This window comes from Lissotriton vulgaris, chromosome 1_1 (genome assembly GCF_964263255.1).
Source record: "Lissotriton vulgaris chromosome 1_1, aLisVul1.2, whole genome shotgun sequence".
Taxonomy (NCBI): Eukaryota; Metazoa; Chordata; class Amphibia; order Caudata; family Salamandridae; genus Lissotriton; species Lissotriton vulgaris.
The window spans coordinates 87011235-87037290 of record NC_141685.1 but is presented as its reverse complement, the minus strand read 5'-3'; the positions used below and the strand labels follow the sequence as shown (position 1 = coordinate 87037290).

General features: G+C 45.5%; 1 long non-coding RNA gene across 1 annotated transcript; it reads left to right on the top strand.

Annotated features, from left to right (window-relative positions):
* LOC147737477 (uncharacterized) lies at window positions 1-21923 on the top strand. Its single transcript, XR_015299128.1, has 3 exons — window positions 1-136; window positions 21562-21730; window positions 21880-21923. It is a non-coding gene; the product is annotated as an uncharacterized LOC147737477 (long non-coding RNA).
* Window positions 21924-26056: the final 4133 nt, after the last annotated feature.

Sequence of the window (26056 nt, the reverse complement as noted above, 5' to 3'; positions counted from 1 at the left end):
CAGACTCCAAACCTGCCCCCCCCCCCATCCAGGAGGTGAAGAGAACCTACTATATAAAAATCCGTGCATACTGTGCTGCTTTTTACTGCTCTCTGGGAAATACTGCATGTTACTTTGCATTTCACTGCACACAAAGGTATTTAACGCTTAATCTTTACATTTGTGCACACTGCATGACTTGTAATACTGTATGAGACATCTTTGCACACTGGACTGCTTTTTACAATACTGTGTGAAATCTGTGCACATTGTACGTGTTTATTACTTAACTATAAGAAATATGTGCACAGTGCATTGCTTTTCAGGGCACTGTGAGAGATATTTATAGCTTAAAGAGGTAATCTGTGGACAGGGCACTGCTTTTACCACACTATAAGACATCTCTGTGCAATGTACTGCTTTTTACCACACTATGAGGATTATGTTCACAATGGACTGCTTTGTACTGCACTGCAGGGGGGCATGCACAGTAAAATGTGTACTCTGCACTGATGTTTACTACACTAGGAGAGATGCATTATCGCTGCACTGCTTTATACTGCACTGTGAGGAATCTTTGCCACCACACTTCTTTACCTGCACATTTGAGGGAAATTTAAATTCTCATTGTTGCTGATTTTTTTATACCATGGGAGGTTGGACTCACGCACCCATCGACGTGCAGGCTGCGCCTGGGTGTGTCTGGCCAGAAAGAGGCACTTCCGCCTTCTACTCTGACAAGGAGAGTGTCCACTTCTCCTGCTTTGCCGCGGTCAGCAGCCCCCTCCTTTCTTCCTCTTCTTCCCTCTCTCTGTCTCGCTCTTCCTCACTTGCTGAATGAAAGCGTGACTTCAAGAAACGGCTATTACCCTATCTTTCCTCTCGTTTCCTTCATTTGTTCCCCTGTGAAATGGATCAAAAAGAGAAAGAAACACTTTTGCTGGAAATGTCGTCTTTTTCTCAAATTTTTCTATTCCAAAGTGCAGCCTTAGGGATGAAGAGAAAAAAAGGTTCAAAATAAGAAAAATACAAAGTAAAGTCAAACAGAGGGGTCGCAAAGAGGCCAGATTGGTTTTATTCACACCTAAACACATTAGTGCCACTTCACGGAGTTTGCCAGTGAAACAGTACTTTCGTTTCCTCGTCTTTCTGTTGGTGCGTGGAGTGGAAAACGTTTAATGCAATCCTTATCGACTATTTTCCTTATTATAGTTTATAAAATGTGTACCACGGCTCTCTGTTCAATTATGTGGTCTTTTTAAATCATACTGCTTACGTTTTGTAAGGATATAAGCAATGGGCATTGAAATGGGCCCCTTCCTATTCCTGTAGTCATGTCCTTTACTTTTCAGGCAAAAACACTCTTTGATTTCTAAATATTGAGTGTAAAAGTGTTAAGGTAACCATGTTGTTCCAGTTAATATTACACAGGGATTTGGATTTGGATGGATTTGGATTTATAAAGCGCGTAGCTACCCAAGGGCGTCCCATGCTTTACTTAATCTTGCATTCCCTATAAGTGTTTTCTTTTCCAGGAGGTTATTACTTTTTTTTTCAGGCAGCATATTGCTCTTGTCGATTGCATAATTTGAAATGAGTCGCATCCAGGTGTTTATTGCGGGGCACAATTGGGTTGTAGCTAAAGGTAGTGCAAGTTTTTCTCAGTGGACAAGTATATACATGATAGGGGTCATGCCCAAATTACTCTCAAATACCAGGGCATTAACATCAATGATGTAAAATCACAAAAGAATGGTATGGAGGGATCAAGCAAAAACACTTATTTCCAGTAGAGTACAATTAATTACCTTGCTAATCTCTATTCTTATTAAGGACAAATTAATTTCTGCTATTACAGCTTGTGTACGTTTCAAGTGACGGGAAAAGAAACACAGTATAGTCACAACAAACTCGTACATATACAGTTTTCATATATACACAATATACACATTGTAAGAAACGGGTTACCAAAATTTCCAAGGGGGTAGCATGGAACCAAGCGAGCAGGCCAAACTACGGAGGACATGTGAAGCACTCACGCAGTACACACAGACGACACACCAGGCACACCACAAAAGAGGCAGGACACCAGCTTGAGTTAGAAAAAGAAGTAGTTTAGTATCTCTCCAACCTGCAAGGCAAAAATGCATAAACAGTGGTATCACAACACGGCGCCAACTGGCACCAGAGCCAAGTGTATCAGGGGGGATTATTTACATGGCAAGTAAGGGCTGAATTGGTAAGTCCATGGCTGAAATAAAGAAGAATGTTTAAATTGTCATTAAACCTGGGGTCACTATGGCGGGGCCTACTCAGGCTCTCATCCTTAGCAGTAGTCTGTAACTACAAAGTACAACTTTAGCATCAGGACACCCCATACAGTATAACTCCAACCCGACCCCTGTAAAGGAAAACTTCATGGCATCACAGCAAATCCCAACAGACAGGAACACCTGTAATAAATCAGCAATGCTTGCTTATTAACATGGGATAGAACCAGTGGCCTGGAATGACACGTCAGGCCAGCACCGGGGCAGGACACCTGCAGTAAAAGGGCACATCAACATTAGATATCGGTCTCATCACCTTAGGCCAGGGAGATGACCATCTCATCAGGGTAGTAGGCACCTTGTATGCAATAGAGCCTTAGGCATACACATTACGCTGTGACATTAGGCATTTAACCATAAGCATTTCAACACTGGCGCATTATTCCTGAGCAATACCCTGGGCATCCAACACATTGCGCACCTCACCAGTGCGTGCATTAGGCTCACTTAGGCAGGTATATAACATCCACAGGAGCCCACAACCTTATTTGTATAACAGCCTGGAGTCAGCGTAGGATCACCTAACAGGCGTGAAACATCAATATACATTAGTAACAGGTCGCAACCATTCATGGGCAGGGATAATCAAGCATTTCCTCTAACCCGGTCACTTGTGCAGGAATAAACATTTCAGTTGGGCATGACTAGCCATTTCACCAGGCAGGGATGAGCCTCTCTTTATGTAAAGCAACCCTAGAAGTATATCCCTGTAAGAATCTAGGCGACATTTCAGTAGGGCGGCAAGAACAGCCTGCCATCGGAGGGTAAACAGCTCATCCGAGTACTCCACAGTCAATTCCTTACTTATTAACCCTCTTCTATGGGCAAGAATCACCAGGCAGTAACAGACCCCTAGTCAGGGGCTAACTTCCATGGCCCAGCAGCCTTTAGCGGTCCTCGCCCATGGTCTAGGCACTTGGGACTTAAACCCTGAAGACCCGTTCGCCCTGACCCAGTTCAGGGGGGCCAGTAGGCCTCACGGGGTTAATTGGGGTTGAGGTGGCCCAGTGGTAGTCTCCTGAATGACCACGATGCAGCTCCTACAACTGCGATGCCGCCGAGCGTGCTCCCGCAGGATTGGTCCGGGTGGGGGGGGGGGCGGGCACCGATACGTGCCCCGATGCTTCCCACCCGCAGCTTCTCCCAAGGCCTCTGGCGATTCCCCACGTCCGCCCCACTCACTGGGCTCCTAGGCTCTGCCGACGTCAGGGGCTCTGGCTTTCCCTCTGCCGAGGCTCTCCTCCGGTGCTGCTCCTCCTCGCGGTAGCACAGACAGGCAGGGCAGTCTTGTGGCCGGCTTGGGCATGCGGGGCTCTCTTCCGTGGAGGGGGGGGGCAGGCACCGACCACGTGACGCGATGCCCCCTCCTCCCTAATGACAGCCGGGCCCCTCCTTCCTCACGGGGGCCCGGGACTTTAAGGCAGCCTCCGCGAGGCTTCAGGCACAAACGGGACTCTCTCCAGAGCACATGGGGCCCCGCACCGGTGCCTCCTCAGCTTCACCCGGGTCCCTCCCCTTTCACACGGGGACCCGGGGCTTTCGTCGGCCTCCTCCTGTGGGGGCACTCACCGGCGGGGTGGGCATCCGCTCTGGTTCACGGCCACAATCGAGGCTCCCTCCTCGACCACGGGGTCCCCGCTCCGGCGCTTCACCTGGGTCCCCCTCCTACCTCACGGGGACCCAGGGCTTCGGGTCGGCTCCACTTCTCTGGCAATCCCTGCGTGGCCTTCCAGGGGCACGGCCGCGCAGGCCAATCCGTACGCGGCGGGCTGGGGGCGTGGCAGGTGACGTTACCGGCGCCCCAGCCACGTGATGCTGGCCAGGCCGGCCTCAGGCCTATCGCGGCCCTCACTCAACTCCAGCGGCCCTCTCCTGGCACCAGGGGCCGCCGCAACGATAACCACCACAGTGGGGGGGGGGTCCCTCCATGGCGGCGCCGCGGCGGTGAGATCGGCGGCACAAGGGGTAGGCTCCCTTTATTTAATTATTTATATGGCGAACAGCGCGCCAAAATGAGGGTAGGCTCCTCTAGCTCGATTCCCCTCACAGTCTCCTCAGCAAACGGCGCTATTCACAGCACACCGCTCCTCCCTCGGCCCACACAGCTCTCAGGGCCACCAGCACCCCGGGGGCCACACCAGTCACAGGACACAGTGCTTTAGCACGCCAAAGTTCCTCGGGGGCACAATCCTCCCCAGGCGGCTCTTAAAGGCCCAGCACTTCCAAAGGGGGCCACAGCTTCAACAGAGGGGGTAGACAGTCCCACTACTCACCTCCTGGGCGCTTCTTCCACGCAGCGCTGGCATAATTCACTGTCCCCACAGTGTCAGGGACCTGGGTAGGGGCCCTTCTTCTTCAGGGCCCGGGAGACAGCAGGGGGGGGGGGATTTAGGGGTGCAGGGCCCAGCTCACAGGCCCATGTGGCGGTAACACCTCGCAACAGGTCCCCTCTCTTTCCTGTCCCAGCTCTGTGTGACTCTCTGGTGGCACATCCCCCTTACTTATACCCTCCTCCCAGGCAGTGCCAGAACCTTCTAGAATGTTGGCAAAGCTGGCCTAATCTGGCTCAAGGTCAGGGGTTGAGCACCCTGGGTGCCAGGCTTTCCCTCCAAAAGCTAGGGCTGGCTGGGTAATATTATCTAGACCGCTGACCTATGACAGTCCAGTGGCAAAACCCATGGCCATGGCATCCATTTTAAACACAGAACATTTCATTCAGGTGCATTTCTAAAATCGGGGAAATTTACAAGGGCTCACACCATTACATGACATTACATTTTAATACAGGGCAACTCCTACCACACATGGCCTATACAGGTTTATTACCATGGGGGAGACATCCTAGACAAGGGGGTCGAAAGCGAAAATATTTGGGCCAAGTCCAACACACATCTTTACACAAACAATTAAATCACACTCATATATATGATACACTACATATATACAATATATACAACATATACAAAATATATCAAACACATACATATATCAAAAATAAAAAAAACAATAAATCAATGATTGGTTCCCCTACTGAGAACAAAACAAACAGCTTGTATACTCTTAAATCAGAGCAATACACTATAAAGTAGTCCCTACTGCGCCAGAGGAATAACACCTCAAAAGATATTCAGGTGGTGCTTTACTTTATTCACAAAATTCTACGTGATGGGACTCCTTTTTCTCAGTGGGGCAGTATGGTGTTCAGTGGGGGTGAGAATTTGGCTCTATGGCCAGAGATGCAGAATTTGGAACTGGTGAACCAGGTTCAGCATTCATTACCAGACCATTCTCCTGAGGGAGCATATTCCCATGCTAGACCTTAGAAGGCCCCACTGGACCTTAGAAGCCCTAGTGTCTTAGCACCAGCAGGTGGACCCTAGCAGTGGCAGGTATGGGTTAACATTAAAGGTTACCACAATCCATACCGAAGTTCACCTCCAGTCTTGCAGGCAGGCCTATGAAGCAGCACACGCTATAGCGACAGTGACTTTGGCACTGAGGTCACATAACCCTTGAGGCCAGTCCACCTCACCCATTGGTGCCTCCATTGGCCTTGTTTCAGCAGTGGTAGGGCAACTCGTCAGAAATAGACAATGCAGGATTTGCACCCACACCAAACTAAGTTTGCAAACTTCACTGTCCCTCTGCTTCAGGCACAAGCTCTTTTAACATCTGCTTGTGAATTAGGGGTTGTGTATCGTTTTAATCCACATTAACAAGATCTTCAATTGTTGGGTATATCAAACTCTCTCTTTTCTACTTAGGCATATCTGTCTACTTGGGTAACATAGCTTAAAAACATTGCCAAAATCAAAAGCTCTGATTAAACACTTATAAGGTCCCAAAGGTGAGACCTATTGGCTATGCCATTGCTTGTTAATACATGTAAGTTACCCCTATGGTAGGCCCTGGGTAGCCCTAAGAGCAGGGTGCAGTATTTAAAAAGTTGGGCATGTGATTTTACGTTTTACATGTCCTGGCAGTGAAAAGCTCTTACGTTTGTTTTTTACTACAGCGCAGCCTATCTCTCTCTCCTAGGATAACATTGGAGTTGCTGTGTTACATTTTAGAAGTGTAATTTCCCAATGGGACGAGATGTTTGGTTCAAGTTTGGTGTCTCTGGAATCCTAATTCAAAATCCTAACTCATGTTGAAGTTGAATTTTAAATGACAATTCTGAAAATGACACTTTTAGAATGTTGCGATAAAAATTAATGGGGTTGCCCCATGTCCATCAGAACCTGGGTATCTAATGATATTGGCTACAATTTGTTCAGTTAGGTGTCGCAATTGCTTGAATGAAAAGACAGTTCTAGAATACATCACCAAGGTATGCAGATCAATATATGGTCTGGAAAATTAATGAAACAAAACACACAACATATTTTATTTATTTATTTTTATTTATAGAGTTTTGTATAGCGCAAACGTGACCCAAGGGCATCAGAGCGTTTCACAGTTACATGTGTTACAGTTAGAGTACAACGGTATAGTAGTGTTAATATATATTAGAGTCCGGTATATGTCTTTCTTAGCAGTTTCAACAATAACACATTTAGGATCTGTTTAGTGTACAAAGGTGTACCTCTGATCCTCTCCGAATGATCCCGATGTGTATTGCCATTAAGTTCTACATCAAGATTCCAGTGTAGTACTGGTGGAAAGTCTTGCCTAAGGGAGGAACTTGTTCATTAGGAAGATCTTCGCTTCCCTCTTGAATGTTGCCGTGTTTGGAATTTTTCTAATGTTTGGAGGAAGTGAGTTCCAGATTCTTAATTCAATACCTTCCTGAATCAACGCTCGGCGACGGGAGGTAGTGTCTGTCCTCCGCGCATGTGCAGTTGTTCACCCAAGGCCTCTGTAACCCGTGCTCCGCCGCAGTTGTGATCCACAGGCCCTCTTTAATCCGCGGTAGGCTGTGTTAATTCAAGACCTTCCTGAACCAGCGCTCGGCGGCAGGAGGCTGTGTCTTTCCTCAGCACATGCACAGTTGTTCATCCACAGGCCCTCTTTAACCCGAGCTCTGCCCTGGTAGGCTGTGTCTGTCCTCAGCGCATGCGCAGTTGTCATCCACAGGCCCTCTTTAGTTCAGTCCTGGTGTTACGAAAAGGCCTTAGAAAGCTCAGCAGGGCCAGCCAAGGGTGCCAGACCCACAACAGGGACCACAGCACCCATATTAAACCCCAGGTGAGGTCATGAGATAGAAAGATTGAATACCTAATTATTGTATAGCTAAACATGAACAACAAGCATTGGCATAGCCAGTAGGTCTCGCCTTTGGGACCTTACAAGTATTTAGTTATGCAGCACAATATCCTTGGTGCAACAGCATCAACTGTTGCATGGCTAAACGCTTATAAGGTCCCAAAGGCAAGGCCTATTGGCTATGCCAATGCTTGTTTTCATTGGTTCCTGTTTGTGCCTTTTAGAGATGCATGCTTCTGTTTCGTCCTCGAGTCTAACTACTTCTGCCTTTTGTTGATCTAGGTCACAGGTACTCACAAACATTTTCCCGGAGGCCACAAAGTTTGGTCTATGGTGTGACCGAGGGCGCACTGATGCCAGCGGGGTGTAAAGCTGGGGTAGGGAAACAAAGCATGTATATCTAGTGGCTGCCTTCAAGAATGAAGGTGTTCCTAAAGTTAAGGGCCTAGTTACTTCCTTTTCCTAACTGCAATTAACCTTTAAATAAGTGTTTGCTGTATATGTACGTTTTTTTTCATGTTAGTTCTGAGTCGAGTGCTGCTGCTGCCGGGGTGTCTGCATGTGAAGACCTGGAGGGCCTTATGCGGCCCCTGGGCCGTACTTTGAGTATCATTGATCTAGATCCTCCCGGCGACCGCCCCAGCTACATGTGTATTTCCATGTTCTTCAAAAAGGGGTCGGGGTTGAGCCGGGGCCGCTGTATCTCATTTGCTCTCGGTGGTCCCATGGGAGTAAAAGCTGCTCATTCTGCTAATCCTTCCCTAACTTTCCAGAAGAGTCAGAGCAGACAGGCTCGCTGAGTCATTCTTGGTTACTGAGCGAGTCTGTTACATTTTTGCAACATTTATTCAGCGAGTCTGTTTATTCCTAATGTATGGCGACAAGAGGCTCAGGCCAGATTCTTCCTGTTTCTCTTGCTAAGCCATAGCGCGTCCATTGGGGGGAGTGGGAGGGGTAGAGCTGGCCCTGCCCTTCAAGATGCTCACACCCTGCACAGCTCAAGAAGCTGCCATGGCTTAACAAGAGAAACAGGAAGAATCAGAGAAACTGACACAGGTCAGACACACGGTACCGGAGAGTACTAACTGAGAACTTGCTTGTTTGCACAGTCTTTTTAAGCCAGAGTATTTTAAATGATTGAATGTATCGCTTTTAAAATTACTCTGAACGCTTCTAAGACAATCACATTTTAAATGTAAAGCTTTTGGAAACAATTTCTTTTTTTTAAAAGTGAAATTGATTTGAATGCTCACTCACTGTGGGGAAGCCTGACCTACTTACGTCGAACAGTAGAACGGGAGTTGGGCGGGGCAGGACCAGTGAGCACAGCTGAGAGGACTCGCCCTAGTGGGGAACGAGGGACAGATCAGAGTTCTAGTAGTTAAGCAAAAGCTAACTTATGGTGCCCGCAGCACCGACGCGCAGCGGTACGCTGCGGGCGTGCCTAAGGCAAGCCCGCCTGTGTCCGGAACCGGTCAAGGGCAAGGAACCATGCCGGATTCGTCCCAAAAAACGGTAAGCTCATCACATATGATAGAGCACTATTACTCTCATTGAGATACTCGGGTAGAGCCCATTGTGAGATGACTCTAGCGCCAACAAGCTTGATAGGGAAGAAGATGTCATGCCCTCTCTGCCGGACTAAGTTCATCTCAGGCTAGATTGAAGGGCCACTACAACTAGATAGGCGCACAAGGAATGAGCAATGGGAAATGGGACTTATTAACAGTAGGTCCTTGCCAGCACACACCACAGAAATCATAATGCTAATAGAGAATGAAGAACTTGACATTCTCTTCGTTACTGAAACATGGTTGAAAGACTGGTCCGCCCCTGACATAATCCAAGGACTAACCCCGGATTTCCTTATCCAAAGACAAGATAGGATTGTAAAAACGGGAGGTGGGGTAGCAATCATTTACAAAAACGACTATGAATGCATGATATCGTCCGTTGCCACTACCAACAGTGAAACTGTACAATTCAGCCTAAAACATCGGCTACTAACTCGTTTTCAGGCACTCTGCTCTTTAGACCCCAGGATCCCCCCACTCCCTTCCTAGAGGAATTTCCCAGCTTAATAGCAGACATGGTGGCCAGCAAGAGCTCCAGTACATTATTGGGGGACTTTAACTTCCATCTGGATGAACCAGATAATACCACAGCAGTTAGATTAATTCATGACATGGAGGCCATGCAACTCAAACAACTGATGAGCACCTATGTAAAGGGTACCATACAGGATGCCATTTTTAGGTCTCGCATACGCTGCGCGCATGCGCTGCATAGGAGGACCTTTAGCTGTCGTTCTGCTCTTTTTGGAAGCACATATTCGTGCTTGTGGCGGCATCCGCCTTGCGGCAGCAAGGAGGGGCGCGCCACAAGCATGAGTGTGTGCTTCCAAAAAGAGCTGACTGCGAGCGCACGCATGCTGAAATTCTAACGTGCCGCAAGTGCATGCAGGCACTACTTGCATCTTCAAATGGCACTTGCTTTAACAAATCTCATCAACGATCACTCCTACCACTGATGCACGCACATCTACAGGGAGAATATTTGAATGTGCTTTACTTAAACAGAACCTGTTCATTCAACGATATCTACTCAGAATTACAAACATGCATAGATGGTGCCTTTAGCATGCCAATGCAGAACAATGATGCCATTTTTACACCCACTATTAGAGTGCATGATTCACTGTATATTTCCACTGCCGCTCTGATCCTTGACACAAAAACATTTTTTAATAATTAGAAAGGAAACACCAGAGCAACACTACAAAAACAGAAGGAAACGATCTTGCACAGGCAACGTTTATTTGATTAAATGTATTAACCCTATTTTAAAATACGGTTTATAGCACATGAACAACAAGCATTGGCATAGCCAGTAGGTCGCGCTTTTGGGACCTTACAAGTATTTAGTTATGCAGCATAATGTCCTTGGTGCAACAGCATCAACTTGTGCATGGCTAAACACTTATAAGGTCCCAAAGGCAAGACCGATTGGCTATGCCAATACTTGTTTCAAATGACCCTAAGCTTAAAGTAGGGACCCCTACACCAATGCCATGGTCAGATCATTATTTCATCCCATTTACACTGGAAAATACACAGGCTCGACACACCAGTCACAAAGTAACCTGGATTACTAATAAATGACCAAAATCCCCACCTGACAACGTAAGGATTGAATTAGAGGACCAAGCATCAAGCCAAACAGATGACGTAGAAGAAGCCAACAAGATTTGGGCTGACTGGCTCAACAAAGTTGCAGCCCAACACCCACAGAAAACCAGACAAAGTAAACTTGATGTTAGGATTAAAGCCCCATGGGTCAATGAGCAATTCATTCTGACAACAAAATCATGTAAAAGAATGGAAAGGTTGTGGAGAAAAAACTATGATCCCGCCATCAAAAGTCAATATAAGGCAGCTATTAGAATATATCATAGGCAGATTATCCAAGCACAGACCAAAATCTTTGAAGAAAAAATTAAAACGGCACACAACACACAAATGGGTTTCCGGCACACAACACACAAATGGGTTTCCGGCACACAACACACAAATGGGTTTCCATCCCCAACATAGCACAGAGTCAGCTCTGTTGGTGGTAACTGAGGAACTAAAAAAGTGTTAAACCAGGGGTGCACAGCGGCCATCCTGCTCCTGGATCTGAGCGCCACGTTTGATACTGTTGACCATTGCACATTGATCAATAGGCTAAAGGAAGAAGGTATCACAGGCACAGCAATAAAGTGGCTCACTTCATTTCTGAAAGACAGAGTTGCTGGAAGGGGACTATCTATCCGATACCCTCCAACTACCGTGCGGAGTCCCACAGGGCTCTGCACTGAGCACCACACTTTTTAATATTTACATGCAACCTCTTACCGGGATTGTACAGGAATTTGGTCTATCCATAGTGGTGTACACGGACGGTACACAACTTGTATTATCAGTGACGAACGACCCCCACTCCCTACACGTAACCTAGGGCCGTGCATGACACGAATAGCTGAATGGTTGTGTAAATAGTCCCTTAAACTGAATGGGGATAAAACTGAACTTATGTTCCTGGGAAACAAAACAGTGCCCAGGAATCTTGTAAGCTGGCCTACTCAGTTGGAAGAACCACCAACCCCCAAGACTGCCATCAAAAACCTGGGAATCTGGCTAGACAAAAATGTAAGCATGGAGACCCAAGCAAAGAAACTTTCAGGCAAATGTTTCGGCTTACTCCATATGCTTCGTAAAATTCACCTCATCCTACCTGAACAATCTCGTAGAATTGTGATCCAAGCATTAATCGTGTCACAGCTGGACTACGGGAACTCGCTGTATCTGGGGGCACCAAAATACGTAATTAACCGGTTGCAGGTAGTGCAGAATGCCGCAGCAAGAACCCTGCTACAAATCCTGAAACAGCAGTCGGCCAGGGCAGTCCTGAGGACACTTCACTGGCTTCCAGTTCAGGCTAGGATCAAGTTCAAGGCACTGTGTATCGCTCACAGAACCATGAATGACAGAGGACCGGCCTTAATCCAAAAATTGGTTACACACTATACACCGAATAGGACCCTAAGGTCACCAGAGGATCTTCTTATGCAACAGGGCAGAATAACGATGTCAATGCAATACGGATTGCTCCCAATGTAAAGCATACTCTGACAGTTAAACTACTCAAACATGGGTTACCACCTAGAGGAGGTGTAGTAATATTCGTGATAGAGGCTTTCCAGACAGAGGTATTCTACTCATAGGTTATATTCCCAGCAGTGAATTCCGTAACAGAAACGTTTCATTATTACACACATGAAGAAGTTTCAGCGGTCTACACTCCGTGATTGAGATTCCGCTTACCTACCAGGATAATTTTTTCTGGTTTAATGGCGCCGTACCCCACGTTACTACAAGAGCAAGCCTTAGTCCTTTAGGAAGACCAGGAGCAACATGGCCGATCTTAGCAGCCTATGCACCACATCCTGACATTGACACAATGCCACGTGATGAACTGCTTGTTCAACTCAAAGAGTTGATAAAACTTTACAGAAACATGACACACTTCGTCCTGAGGACACTACCGGTCCAACCTACAGTAATTACAACTAATGCAGCTCCTACACAGAGCACAGGTACTAAAATTACTCCACAAACATTACACACGGAAATGGGCAAAGTGCCCACAAAACCTGAACAAATTCCTTTCTGGGTAGCTCAGAAAATAACCCAATTAGAAGCAGTATTCCCAAATACAACAGCATTTGAAAAACACAGAATGTTAACAATCTGCTTGCCCATGGGGATAACACCACAGTTAGAGGATTGCACCTCTAGGGGTACAGTCTTTGCTGCCAAATACACCAGAACTCATGGTATTCCTTCATTAGCAATAACACCAGATGCTTTAAGACAAATACAAAATGAGTACGGAGCAGAACTTGACCTAAACTTAGGGATGAAGTTAATAAATAACTACAACCAGGTATCCGCCATAATACTAGCTACCATTAAAGTGGAAGCAGCATCAGTGTCAATCCGCCAACGCCTACGGGAGTTCTCTCCATTAGAACAGGAGAATGAACCACCCAAAATAATTGAAACTGCGTATGCAGAATTTGACTGGAAGGGCACAGGGTCACTGCCAACCAGGTCCCCTGAGCCACATCTCCTTCCCTAAAGTGTACCTGTCGTTTCCACCATTGTCACCCCATTAGCTCACATATAAGTCCCTTGTAAAAGATGCCTCTGGTACCAAGGGCCTTGTTGTTAAAGAGGGTCTCTAAAGACTGCAGCACAAATTATGCCACCCTAAGGGACCCCTCACCAAGCACATACATACATACATATATACTGCCACTGCAGCTGTGTGTCTTGGTGCAGACAAAACTGAAGAGTCGACACGGCACTCATCCCTGTATGCGATGCCCATAGGGAATGTCTGAGATGTAGGTAAGACACCCCTCTAGCAGGCCTTATAGTGCATGCTGCTTTAGGGATATCTCCTGCAATGTCCTTGTCGATTCCTGGATATTGCAAGTGACCAGGCAAGCTCTATAGTAAGCACATTGGCTGGACACTTGTCATTACTAGTTCCCCAGCCTCATGGAGGTTTCTCTGAAATATGGGATATTTGATACCAAACATCTCAGCATATAAAATCTGCATTGATTGCAGTATCCGATTTATTAAAAATTGCACACAGGGTGCCCCTTAGATCTACCAATCCTTAGTGTGGTCACCGACTGGCCTGAGCCAGCCTGCTACCACCAGACAGTTTTCTGTCCTCATGGAGAGAGTGCCTGTGCACTTTGAGGTTGATAACAATGCCTTTCCTGGGTGGAGGTATTCACACCTCCCCCTGGCCAGGCAGAGCCATCTGTGGCAGGGATTTTCAAAGGCCTTGCCGCCTTGGTAATGCGACCCCAGCCACTTCTGTTAGAGGGAGCAAGCGATCATCCTGGCCTCACCCCCTTTTAGGTGCAAGGACAGGTGGGAAACCTTAGATAGAGCAGGAGGTGCGCCACCGCACCCTCTGTCAACTCCACATCTCAGGTGCTGAAGATGGGAAGATGATGGGACTTATCCAATCAGGGCTAGGACTATGTCCCCTTCCCACAGGAGGTGGGCATGATAAGAGGGTGTAGACACCACAGGAAAGGGGCCCATTAGCCTCTACCTGTCACTCCCTTGTAACACCCTTAAATCAAGATTTTAGGTGGCATCCCCAGACCCTGAATTTCAGTTCTTGACAACCTAAGAAGAGCCGGGCACTGCAGCCTTCTCTGCTGGTGAGGATCTGTAGGGAACTATTGTGTTGGTCCCAGTCCTACTGGCCTGTCTGCATCCCTGGATGATCCTGAACCAAAAGGCAAGTCATCTTGCAGCCCAGCGACCTCCAGAACCTTAGGAGGACTACCTGCCTTCGATAAAGGGCAATCTAGTTTTATGTAGTGGGATTTGGCCAGGGAGTGTCAGGACAAGCCAAGCTATGTTACTCACTCTATATTTGCAGACTTTGTGTTTTTGGTCTAATCACTCTCACTAATGTGCACCGTATTTTCGGTGTCAACACTATCGATTGAGCACTTGTTCAATAAAAAGAGTTTTACAAAGTACCTGTGTCTTGGCAAGATAAGCAGTGTGCTGGTCATTTATTCAATCGAGTCTGTTGTTGAGCTCTGAGTTCAAGCTGCCCTTTAATGTAAACACAGTAATAGATTTGGCAGTATCAGTTTATTTAGTTGAATTGGACAAAAATGAGTTCTAATTGCCAACTCCCTGACACCCTGAATGGCCTTAACCCAATCGCCATCGCCAAGCGTGCCTAGATCCCTCTCCCACACAGCTCTCCGTGTCCCCAAGGGATCCAGAGAACTGTAGATCAACTTCCTATCGATGGTTGAGATTGCTTTTTCGGTCAGGGGACCAATTAGTAGCTGGTCCTCCAGTAGGGATGCACCAGGCAACTGCCCCCCTTCCCGGATGTGACTTTGCAGAGCGTGGCCACCTGCAAATGTCAGAACAGTTTTTAATCACCTAATTCATACTTTTGTTGTAGGATCGTGAAGGACACAAGTGCCTGTCCCCTTCACACATCGCCCAGCCGTTCTAAGCTAATCAAATCAAATCAAATCAAATATTTCTTTATTCGGCACTTAAAAAGATACCATAAAAGTACATAAAAACAGTTAAAAATACATTAAAAAATAGTTCATCCAATACATTTCATTTCATTTAGTCCAAAGTTTCAATTTGCAGGGCATCATATTCAGCTAATCTCTCTTGAGTTCCTTAGCCTCACTGCCATCTTAATAAAACTCATAATACAGGAAAGGGTATATGCATCATTAGCCTTCTGTAAAAACATTAATGCTACCTTAGCATGTTTAAACTTGGCTTGTTTCAGTAATCCCACCAGGAACTTTCACCCGAGGTAATGAATAAAGAGGGCACAACAAAACAAAATGAAGGGTATCCTGCGGAGAACTATTGTTGCAGCCTCTGGTACCCTTCTGCTCGACCGTTAAGGTAAAACCGGGGGGATCAGCCAACAGGTGGTGCAACAGGTTAAATCTAAAACGGGTCATATAAAATCTGTCCTGTGCATTATGGATCAGTGAGAGATAGGGTTTCCTTCCACTTTCTATTTTCAATAATCTATAAGCCACAACTGTAGATTTTACTCTTCAGTAGCCGTCCTCCTTGCAATTGTTCATTCCCCAAACATTTTCTTGACCGTCGTTTTATTCTGGGCAATAAGGGCTTCATGTTCTGTGAAGAGGTTCTTACAGCCAATAGCCTCTAGTGTGCACTTTACATAATTTAGCCAGGGGATAGAGCTCCATTTGTCTCGTTTCAAACAGTCTGTGATAATTTGTCTACTGAGGCCTGCCTCGGGGTTGTACCAGATTTTCACCCAGGCCAAAAGTGGTCTGATCTTGATCTGGTCTTCAATGTAGGGTTCTCCCAGTTCCTCGTGTAAAATGTAGGCAGATGTACTAGATGGGACTTTCAATATCCTTCTGAAGAATTTGTTTTCCTCTGCCTGGACCGGGTATATGTTCACAAAACCCCAAACTTCCGCCCCGTAAGCTGCCTTAGCACAGCATATTGATCTATACAAATTCATATCTTGCTCGGGAGACCATCTTCCCAGCCTTCTCCCATACCCCATTATAGCCCCAGATGAGGCCACCAATTTTGCACAGTGTTTGTCCTCGAAAGATCTAAACTTTAGAAGCCCGTCAAATAGTACACCTAAATAGGGAAAGGACTGCACCAGACTAATGTTATGGGTTCCTATCTTATAAGAAAATTTCTTGTCTGGTCTGGCCCCCGCGAGCATAACATATGATTTGTCCAGATTTGCTGACAAATCAAGTGAGGCCATAAAACTCACAAATCCATTGATGAGCCTCTGTAACCCCCGCGGTGTCCGGGCTAATAACATTGCGTCGTCCGCGTAAGGCAGGACGGGGACTGGGCGGGTACCTACTTGCAGGGAGTCCACTCCAAGTTTGCATAAATCCCTATCTAAATTATTAATATAAAGTGAAAACAAAAAAGGAGCTAAAATGCAGCCCTGCCGCACTCCACTAGTGCATGGAAATGGTGAGGTCTTGCTTCCGTCTTGGTTAAAACGGACGGACGCTGTTGTGTTCCAGTATAAAGCCTTTAGGATGTTAACTAAATCCTGATCCACCACTAGACCTTTCATCAGGGCCCATAGCTTCTCCCTATTCACATGATCGAATGCCGCGGAGAGGTCCATGAACCCCAGGTAGACTGCCTCCTCCCTGAACCCATATTGCGTGCCTGTTATTACCCGGTGGGTATCTGCCCATTCAGTCAGGCGATTTAAAACCACCCTACGCAGGACCTTCGCCGTGACATCAATCAAAGATATCGGGAGATAGCAATTGGGGTCATCTCAAATTGGAACTATGGTTGCCGAGGACCAAGAACGCGGCAGACCCGCCTCCACTGCCGCGTTCAGGACCCTCGTGAGAATGGGCGCCCACAGCTCTATTTTACTGAGGTATAGGTCAGGAGGTATTCCATCCGGGCCAGGCGCCTTATTTTTCTAAGCTAATCAATCCCCATTTGGGAGAAGCCCTGCAATCCTCCCACTGCACTTAAGAAATCACCATCATACAGTGGAGTAATTTCAGTCAGCTTACCTTCCCAGCCTAAATAGTTGGTAGCCTCTTTCCACACCTTTACCAATGTTTGGGTATGAGTAGGCAGGGTGCACTCATACTTTTTTCGATACAGCACCGGGGTGGGGTAACCTCTCTTGCCCATGGCCAATCTATCTACCCGGTAAGCAGGATCCTCACAGTCCGCAAAAACCCAGTTGTTGACTGCCACCAGCTGCGTGGCCCAGTAATACTTGTGAATGCTCCGGAACGCGAGTCCACCTTAATAAACTCCCCTCTGCAACTTACTCAGCGTGACGTGCCACCATCCCACAACAGGAGCCGAAGTTCTCAGACTACCTTTTGAAAAAAAATGTCTGGTGTGATCTTAAAGAACATTTTTTGCCCAATGTACAGGAGACCCTGGAGGGTCATCACTTTAAATAGGGCCACCCGGCCCAGTGAGGAGAGCGGGAGCGCCCGCAAGTGTGGGGCATCACAGCGAAGACGGTCTCATTTCGGGAGTATGTTCCTGCCTGTGCTCTCTTGTAATGAACACAACCAAATATTTAAAGCCATGTAGTGCCACTCGAACTGTGCACTTAGATTGCAGCTGCAGGGTCCCTGCAACCATCAGGAATATTAAGGACTAATTCCAGTTGATCTTATATCCTGAATAATCTCCAAGTATGTGAAAAATGTGTAGGATTCGTTCACTCGAGAAGGCTGGTTGCGTGTCATATAACAAGACGTCAGAGTAGACGGAGAGTCTCACATCCCACTCCTGATCAACTGGAATACCCCATATGAGAGGTCCTGGTGAACCCAAACATGTGTGAAGAGCATAGGAGACAAGGAACATCCCTGTCGGACGTCAAAGACTCGGTAGACTGTATTATTGACACGCATGCTCACTAGAGGGGCCTCATACAAGAGCTTAACAGCAGCGCCACTGGTTCAGCAAAGGAATCCCATATTGCATATGGTACTCCATTAAGGTGTCGGAGATTTAAGCGCGTTCCCTGGTGTGGCATAAAGCCCGATTGATCAGGATGAACCACTGTTGCAATTACTGTCCGCAGGCAGATCGCCAGGGTGTTCGCAAGGACCTTAGTCTCAATATTAAGCGGGGAGAAAGGTCTATAAGACCCACACTCAGTTGCTGGTTCGGCCTTTTTGGGATGACCGCCACCTCAAACGTTCATTGGTCCTCCGGGAGACACCCTTATTTTCAGGCAGTCTGAAACATACTCTGGAGGTACTCCCTGATTTTATCCATCATGCTTTTATATAATTCTAACGGGAGCTCATCAGGCCCCATCGCTTGCCCTGTTTGCAAGGTTCCTATTGTCTTATTTATTTAGTCTACTATCAGATCTTCGTTTAGTGCGTCTAGGTCCTTATTTGTTAGCAATGGCAGGGTCAGGTCTTTCAGGAAGTCTCTCCCAGTATTTCCGTTCCCTTGTTGTCAGTGTCCTCAAGGATCCAGTTCCATCCTTTGTCTTGTCTCTCTAACCATGTAAGCAACTCATTGGCTTTATCACCGACATCATAGAGACAATGCTGGGTAGCCAGCGCATGAGTGCCTGCTATTTTCCATTAGTGCTCTTGATGTGTGCTGCTTCAGTTGATGGTGTAATCGGAGAGAAACTGATTCCCCACTTGCCAACCGAACCTCCAGGAAAGCACATTCCTTGTCCTGAGACTCGCACTTCAATTTACGTTCCTTCGACATTCTCCCAATAAAGACTTGTGTCTGGCCTCGAATCACTGCCTTGAATTCACCCTATAGTACGCAAGCTGATTCAACAGACCGCCCGTTCTCCTTAAAATAGAATTCTGCTCTATCTCTCATACGAGCTTTGAACGTCTTGTCTTTTAAATATCATGGATCAACCCTTGGGGGTAGGATGAAGTCCACAACTGGACCATCGAGTTGCACCTCCACCAGCGAATGGTCCGAGCTTCCCCCTGCTATGTGCGTAGCAGCTCTAAAATCAACTTTATGGACAGTCTGGGTGAAAGGATGGTGCAGGCATGCCAGACTACCATGTGCTGTAGACAGGTGCGTCCGGTTCTGATACCCTCTTACCCTCTAGGGGCATTTAGGAGTATCACGAATATAGTATAGGTGCCGTTCTGTCACTTCAGTCACCCCAATGCGTATATGCTCTGTCGTAAGCGTCTTATCCTTCCACAGGATGAGTCAGTCTTGTCTAGGTCTCTTTCCTGTTTCCCGGCACTTGAATGGCATGCCCGAACACTCGAGAGAGCAGTGACCCACCAGCAGGCTTTTGTGGAGCGCTTTTGTCCTGGATGTAGGCTGCATTCAGTAGGGCACCCACTCTGTCTTTTCTTTGCCTTTGCCTGAAGATCAGCAGTCCCAAGGTAGCAGTCACACCTGGCCTGACGGTAAGTGCAGCCCCTCAGGAGGCCCGACCGTCAGCAATTAAGCCCACACTGTGGCCACTGGACCACAGGCATAACCGCAGACAGGGTGTTCGACACTGGAGTAGTTGTAGTCCCTCATGGGCCTCTGACACAGAGTAGTCAGAAATTCAGCAGCTAAAAGCCCAACACATGGTCTCCAGGAAGTCAGTAGATTCAGACCCTGTTGTGTTAGGAATTTGGCAAATGCAACCTTGAAGGGGCCGTTGGCAGCACACAATCGTCCAACTGGGTCTCAACAATTACGTTGTCGTAGAGTTCTATTTTCTGCCTTAAACTGTTGGGAGAGTCTTGGCGGGGCGGGGGGGGGGGGGGGGGGGAAAAGACCCTCAGACTAGCTGGTCCTGCTGGATGGCTTTCCGGCCCGCCCTACAGATAATGTCGGACCATGCTTCTTCCCAGACAGGCAGGCTTCTAGGCAGACTTCTAGGCTCTTCAGGACAGATACACAGCTTCTCCATTAAGTAATTCAGCCTGCAGGTGATGTCCCCTCAACTTAGATAGGCTTACACCATCCCTGGTGGCACAGCAGGCACCTGAGTACTTTGTGGGGCACTTTATTCCTTGGTAACAGAGGACTTTGAACTAGGGTATAAAAGAGGGATAGATGGGCCCACTTGCATACACAGCTGGCAGGCCAGAGATGCTGTTTACTCTGTCGCACTCTCACATTGCATTTATGCTACGCACACCAACACCCTAAACACGCCCTTGATGTTAGCGCAAAGTCTGGGCACAGGCATAGAAATGGAGCATTACATGGGTGTGTCAGTAGGAAGCCACTACACTGACCATGATGCAAAGATCTCATCAGGCTATTGATCCTTACAACAGGGTGCATTGCCACCACCGCTCTAGCTGTTAAACCCATGACAGTCCTCTGCCTTAAATAAGGGTACACTTGGTGTGACCCTCCAGGTCACAGGACCGGTCCAAGACCTCTCATAGTCCCTTGTTAGAAGTTGCACAGTACTGGGGTGGCAGAAAAATCTCATGTAATTGTTTTGTGGTAGATTTATCCCAGTAATGTGCAATTACCAGTTTGACGCCATTGACTGGGGAGTTGCCACAAGGAACAGATTCTTCTGCCTGTTAAACTGCATGCCATTCATTATTTCATAATGTTTTTGGGCTTTTATTTACCACCAGATTTAAGCAGGTGGTAGATATATGCATGTGGTTGGTTGGGGGGTGATGGGTGAAGTAGGGAAGGGAAGGGTAAAGAAATGTCCAACAAAGGGAAGAATTGTGTGTTTCCCCCATTTTGTAAAAAAACAGCATAAGTCTTGGCTGCTTCTGCTGCACCCAGCGTCTTTTCAGTCTAATTTTCCTGTCTGGATAAAAATGGTGTCCTGTTTTTCTGCACCCGGTACATCCAGGTGCAGAAAAACCTAACAACTGATAATCAGGTGGAAAAAAATGAGCGCATGAAAGTACTACTTAATTTCATTGCCCTTGATTCATACTCTGGACCATAGTTGAGGGATAGGTCTAGGCATAGTCCTCGCAATACACAATAGATTTGTGTGCGGCAGAGGCCAAACTCAAAAGTCAGGATACCAGATACAAGTAGGTGGTAACTCAGGGCAGGGGAAAAATGCCTGTTGTCCATGGAGGGGAAATTCCCGTCCCAGAAATCTAAAATAAAAATGAATTATTAGTATCCTTTTTTAAATATCTGTTTTGTGCAAGTGCATATGACTTTAATTTCTGCCTTTGGGATTCAATGTTACAAGTCCATAGGGTGCATGTATCCTTTGTGAGCTTAATAAAATGTTGAAAATTCTATAAATCCTCACTCTTACATCCAAGCACTCTCAGGCTACCATTCTACACTCCTCTCTGTCTGAAAAACAGCTCAACATTTTCAAAATTCTGCAACTCTGCATTGATTTGGCTTGTAAATTATATTTTTGGAAATTGTCATGTATTAACTATTTAATTTTAATACTATAGGTGATTGAAATTACTGACGAAGAAAGCCCGATTTAGCACCAGGCAACTGAAGTCAGTGCCATAAGAAGGATTATTTTGAAAAACTGAAGGACATCCAGCCTTCTACTTTTAAACAATTTCCAAAATCTAGTTGTGGCGAGGAAGTGGGAGCTGAGGAAAGTACTATACTGTAAGTGAAGTCTCTAATTTAGTATTTCATTAACCCAGAGCAAAGCCATATCTGTGTACAGAATAACGTTCATCTAAAACATAATGTAATTCCAGAGAGGAAGCACACATTGCATAAAAGAAAGTTATAACAAAAGGTTTCTTCTGCAGACCATCAAAGAAAAGACGCTGAGAGAAGACTCCGAAGCTGACACTTTAACATCCGAACGATTGGAAAATCACCTTTGTTTAACATCTGTTTTTAACCAGTTACGCAAGTTTGAGACTATCTGCCTCTGGGTAGAAAACCACGACCCACTCTGCTCACTCTTGGGAAAACCTTAAAAATTCACCACTTTATTGTGTTCATAACCATCTCAGATTGTTTCCTTTTTATTGTGTACGGTTCTGTAATTCTATGTAAATCACCTCAACATTACCTGCTGTGCGTGAATGATATGTAAAACTGTTAAAGATAAAAATGGATTAAATGAGCACAGTTGCCCTAAAGGTAATGTAAATAAATCCTCGTCTTCGGAAATACAAATCTTAACCTTACACCAAACAAAGAAAGGGTAAAAGGTACTGATGTTCTGCAACTGGTGATCCACAATAGTACTGTGCACATTCTAAAACCCCCAGTTACTGCCATTACGTCAGTGCTAAAAGGTACTTATCAGTTTAATTATTAAATATCAGACTAACACCTTATCATTGCATTGTTAAGAACCTATACAAATAGATTTGAGAAAATCTTCAGTCACAAAATAAGTTGCTGCCGGATAGGCTATAACCTAAAGACTATTATCTGCTAGAAACATTTCGACAGGTGTTACAGGGCTGCTTCCAGACATAGTTTGCTCAATTTAAGTGTTAAGAAGATTACACACAATTTCTTTTAGAGATAAATGCTGAACATTATCTAAACAAGCCTGGCTCTAAAATCGGGTTCCCTCTTACCATGGCATATAAGCAAGAGAAAACTAATCGTAGAGATATTAACTCTAGGTATACACCTTATAAAAACACGGAATGTGAGAACAAATTCAGTGTTCACAACCACCTCAATGAACGCAAAATAACCTAATTTGGGGGAAAAAGTTACATGTGCCAAAAAAGACACAGCCATAAATCTTATCTCACAGAATTTGACAGAATGCACACTGGGGAAATCCACTCGCAGTGCAAAGTATGCCAAAAAATCTTCAGGCGTAAATCTTATCTCACTGAGCATATGAGGATCCACACTGGGGAAAATCACTCTCCGTGCAAAGTATGCCAAAAAAGTTTCAGGCGTAAATCTTATCTCACTGAGCATATGAGAATCCACAATGGGGAAAAACCTTATCAGTGCTCTGAATGCCAGAAAAGGTTTAGTTTCAAAGCGGCTCTATATCAACATGCATTAACCCACTCTGCGGAAAAACCTTACAAGTGCCCTGAATGCCAAAAAAGTTACTGCCGTAAATCTAAACTCACTGAACATATGAGATTCCACTCTGGCGAAAACCCTTATCAGTGCTCTGAATGCCAGAAAAGGTTTTGTAACAAATCGAGCCTATCTCGACATGCAATAACCCACTCTGTGGACAAACCTTATCAGTGCGCTGATTGCCAGAAATGTTTCAAAAACAAAAGCAGTCTCACTCAGCATACAAGATACCACTCTAAGGCTAAGGAAAAACATTATCAGTGCTCTGAATGCCAGAAATGTTTCAGTGATCAAAGCACTCTGACTCGGCATACAAGAACCCACACTGGGGAAAAACCTCATCAGTGCACAGAATGCCAGAAATGTTTCATTGACAAAAACAGTCTCACTCAGCATATAATAACCAACACTGGAGAGAAACCATATCAGTGCACGGAATGCCAGAAATGTTTCAGTTGCAAACGCAGACTCACTGAACATACAAGAATCCACTGTGGGAAAAACCCTTATCAGTGCTCTGAATGCCCAAAACATTTCAAACTTAAATCACTTCTAACTGCACATGTGAGATTCCACACTGGGGAAAAACCTTATCAGTGTTCTGAATGCCAGGAAAGGTTTTGTAACCAACAAAGTCTTTCTCGACATGCAATAACCCATTCTGTGAAACATCCTTATCAGTGCTCTGAATGCCAGGAATGTTTCAGTAGAAAAAGTAGTCTCACACGGCACATAAGAATCCACACTGGGGAAAACCGTTATCAGTGCACTGAATGCCAGAAATGTTTCAGTCAAAAAAGCTGTCTCACACGGCACATAAGAATCCACACTGGGGAAAACCGTTATCAGTGCACTGAATGCCAGAAATGTTTCAGTCAAAAAAACTGTCTCACTCGGCACATAAGAACCCACACTGGGGAAAAACCTTATCAGTGCTCTGAATGCCAGAAATGTTTCAGTGAAAAAAGACATCTTGCGCTGCATATAGTAACCCACACTGGGGAAAAACCTTATCAGTGCTCTGAATGTCAGAAATTATTCCGTGAAAAAAGACATCTCACGCTGCATATAATAAACCACACTGGGGAAAAACCTTATCAGTGCTCTGAATGCCCTAAAGATTTTAAACTTAAATCACTTCTAACTGCACATGTGAGATTCCACACTGGGGAAAAACCTTATCAGTGCTCTGAATGCCAGAGATGTTTCAGTGACAAAATGAGACTCACTAAACATACAAGGACCCACACTTGGGTAAAACGTTATCGGTGCACTGAATGCGACAAATACTTCAGTGAAAAAAGCAGTCTCACTCAGCATATAAGAACCCACACTGGGGAAAAACCTTATCAGTGTTCTGAATGCCACAAATGTTTCAGTCAAAAAATCAATCTCACTGAGCATATAAGAATCCACACTGGGGAAAAACCTTATCAGTGCTCTGAATGCCAGATATGTTTCATTCAAAAAAGCAGTCTCACTAAGCATATAAGAATCCACACTGGGGAAAAACCTTATCAGTGCTCCGAATGCCAAAAATGTTTCAGCCAAAAATCTCATCTCACTGAACATGTAAGAATCCACACTGGTGAATAAAATTATCAGTGCTCTAAATGTCAGAAAAGATTCAGAGGTAGAGATGGTTACAAGCGCCATAAGAAAACACACCATCAAAATAATTCAGTTCTCTGAATGCCAGAAAAGCATCAATTTTAAACTCAATCTCACTCTACATGAGCAGACGCACACAGGGGAAAAACATTACCAATTTCTGTAAATGCCAGAAATTCCTATTTGATAGGCACAGCCCCACTAACTATAAGCGACTCCATACTGATGAAACACCTTATGAGTGCTCTGAATGCCAGAAAAGCTGCAGAGAAAAACGCGATCTCACCATGAGAAAGTCCACACTAGAGAAAATCCTTATGCCATAAAAGGTTGAATCTGAAAGACAGTGTTATGCTTCATGAGAGATCCCACTCTGGGGAAAAACCTTATGCGTGCTCGAAATGCAAGCAATGTTTTGGTTACAAATTACTTCTCACTTGACATGAGCGAACTCACACGGGGAAGAAAGCCTTATGTGTGTTCTGAATGTCAGATAAGGTTTAGTCTTGAATACAATGTCATTTCACATGAGAGAATTCACACTGGACTAAAGCCATATACAGGAGGGGAAAGCCAGAAACGTTATACTCAGTAAGGAGATATCACTAAACATGAGAAATGCATCCACACCAGGTGAAAAGTAAGGCGTATCTTGAGTTGCAGAAAAGCTTCTAACAACCTGACTTTACATGAGAGAGCACATATTGTAGTTGCAATAGAATTCATCAAGAAACTCTTACAGGATAACTTAGGCTGCCCGCATGCAACCTCCAAAGAAATTTCAGGCCTGGAAATATTTTTATTTACAACAGAATCCACAATTTGAGTATCTGAAAGTTACAAAACTCTCAAGGTCTTTACTTTACACAGAGAATTGTTAGTGCTTGCAAAAATCAACTAATTGCCCTAAAAATCACAATAATAATATCTTAAATTTTACTCCACCCAAAAGGTTTCTACTCACCCTTGTTTCTTAACATATGACTGATATCTATTTTTTCATGTTAAGATTAAGCCTATGTGGAGTTCTTCAGTGAGGAATTCCGCAAAGTGACAAAAAAACTCTGGCGGTCTACGTGGCGTTCCGCAAGCAGCGGAGTGCGTAAGGGTCATGCCGTTAGTGGTGATTTCATCCCATGTCGGAGGATCATTTGGCCCTTCTCTTCCAGGAAGTTATGGATCTCTTTGCCAAGGGAGCTATCAAATGTGTCCCTGTGCCAGAAGTAGGTCGGGTTGCTACTCCCACTACTTCTTGGTACCGAAGAAGGACAAAGGCCTGCATCCTATCGTAGTCCTCAGGGACAT